Source organism: Octopus bimaculoides, chromosome 3 (genome assembly GCF_001194135.2).
Source record: "Octopus bimaculoides isolate UCB-OBI-ISO-001 chromosome 3, ASM119413v2, whole genome shotgun sequence".
Lineage (NCBI taxonomy): Eukaryota > Metazoa > Mollusca > Cephalopoda > Octopoda > Octopodidae > Octopus > Octopus bimaculoides.
In genome coordinates, this window is record NC_068983.1 from 121,607,320 (window position 1) to 121,610,241 (window position 2,922).

The following is a 2,922-nucleotide window of genomic DNA, read 5'->3' on the forward strand; positions in this document are numbered from 1 at the left end:
CACGTGTGTGTTTGTGTGTGTGTGTGTGTGTGTGTAACAAAACCTCCATAAATTAGAAAACCGTTAAATATTATCCTAGCCAGAATTAAAATCCTCGTGAAAGACAATCACACGATATCAATGTATAGTACAATATAAACAAGAAAATCACCATGAACCAAAAAGTCGAGTTCCATCGTACGAGAATGAAGGACAAAATAGATCGAGAACCTAAGACACAGAAGATTCACAGACAACAAGCATAGCATACCTCAATCATCATTTACCAAATGGATATCATTAAGATTCCGATATTGGAACAGTACAATTCAATGCTGCGTGGGAATTAATAGACAAAGATCAAGAACGAAACATTAGGGTATGTTCATTACGTCTACGCTAGCTTATTACAAATACAAACATCAAATCTCAAACATAAATTATTTCATGCCTATAGCTATGGAGTACAGGAATTAAAAAGACTAGGTATAGAACATAGAAATATCTTAAGAATAGACATTGCAACCCCAAGAATTATTGAACTTAAAATGCACTCTCAAACTAAACGCATTGAACAAAAATGACTGAACCTACTCAAATTTTCACGTTACTGAGACGCCAAAAAGGAAAATAAGAATAACCTAAGGCATAATAAACCTACAATTTCAAATATATAGATTAATTAAAGAACATAGACCAATAGACATTGCTACTTCACAATCTTTAACATATTTCAAGCACGAAAAGATAAACTAGCGTAAACTAGCAGAATGATATTTCTTTAACTACGAAGCGTCAATCGTCTTCAAATGCCTAAACATATGGCGAGCCATATGTATGTATTAGGTTGGGAAGAAAGTCTTGTCACATCTCAAGATGGAAAAAAAAACAAAACAAATGCTTCTTTGGCCTTAATTGATACATTTAATCAAGTTAATATTTCTCCTCATTAGTGATAACGAGATCCCATCTTTTTCGCAAATTGATTCCTCAGGCGTAAAATTCTTCAGGTTTCAAAGGAAAGAAACAGTCAATTTCATTTTTAACCTATTTACAATTAATAAACTGTCTTCCCTTAAAATAATGTTATAAGGATCTGAAAAGATGAGAGACAGGCAAAGTAAGGTCAGAAACGGAAGGAGGATGAAACAAAAATTTTCATATTTAGTGCCACGATCATTTCCAAGTGACTTGCGTAATAAGCAGTCTTGCATCATCAAGTAAGATCACCCATTTACAATCGACCAATGATGGGCGCTTTTTCTGCACATTTTTGTATTGTGCTGCCAATCAACGACAATACTTTTCTGAATTAACTGTTTTGTTTTGGCCTAACAATTTATGATATATTATAACATTTATATTCCCACAAATCACAGAGGATAACTTTTTGGGGGTAAAGTCTTAGTTTAGGAATTCTTTTTTATTGGATGTTAACCACTGTCGTTTCCGTTGCATTTGATTATAGAGAATCCACTTTTCCTTATTTGCGATGATTCTACCTAGGAAAGGTTCGTAACGGAGAAGCAGATGATGAGTGGCCCACTGACCAAGTTTAGACACTTTTCTTATGATTTGAAGTGAACTGTTTTGTTAATTCTCGAGCAGTTTGCTTTGGATTTTCCTCAACTACAGTTTTCAGAATCTCAGTATCGACAGAACTCGGTCGTCCAGATTGAGCGGAATCTGAGTGAGAAAAATTTCCCAAACGAAACTGGCCAAACCATCTCCGGACACTTAAAACTTCAATACGAATTTAACCGCTATCAAATGAAGTAATTCTACAAAGATAGAAATATAACCATTGGAATGTAAAAAGATTATTCTTTTTACTGTGAGTATTGAAAAAAGTACCCTGAAAATGATCATGTCAAAAATGCAACAGGTCTTTCTTTCCAACTAATATATATTTTATATGAAATTGATTAAATCAATGGGAACTACTTTCAAAAGTAGCATTTAATACTACTATTTGTTTATTTAATACTTCTATTTGTTTATTTAAAAATTAACATGGCACAATAAAGATCGTTTCCACACAAAAGTCATTATCAAGGACACACATACACATATGTATACATGTATGTATGTATGTATGTATGTATGTATGTATGTACGCAGGCGCGCGCACACACACACACACACATTTATATAATATACATATATATCCAGCCATACTTACATACTTTCATATACATACATCCACACACCTATGAAACTCTGTGTGTGTGTGTGTGTGTGTGTGTGTGTGTGTGTGTGTGTGCAATAGTGTAAGTTTTCTAACTTGCAAGATATGCCTGTGGTGTGATTTTGCTAACTGGCATGATACAACCAGTGTGTGAATGAACGAAATAGAATTTGTTAATTGATAGAAATATGTGGCACGTAAAACTTCACAGAAATAAAACTCAATGGAGATGTGTTATTCGCCTTCCAAAGGCACATAGACAAACATACAAACAAACAAGCAGACAAACACTCTGACAGTTAAACAGGCATAAAGTAGTTATCTGTAAGGTGTAAGCTTTCTCAGGAATGAAGATCTCATTTTATATTTGAGCATGTTGCACTACCTTGATGCAAACACTCAGGAGTTTCTTTGCATGTATGTATTTATGTATGTATGTATGTATGTATGTAGGTATGTATGTATGTATGTATGTATCTATCTATCTATCTATCTATCTATCTATCTATCTATCTATCTATCTATCTGTCTGTCTGTCTGTCTGTCTGCCTGTCTGTCTGTCGGTCTGTCCGTCCGTCCGTCCGTCTGTCCGTCTGTCTGTCTGTCTGTCTGTCCGTCTGTCTATCTATCTATCTATTTATCTATCTATCTATCTATCTATCTATCTATCTATCTATCTATCTATCTATCTATCTATCTATCTGTCTATCTCTGTCTCTGTCTGCCTGTCTCTGTCTCTGGCCTCTCTCTCTATC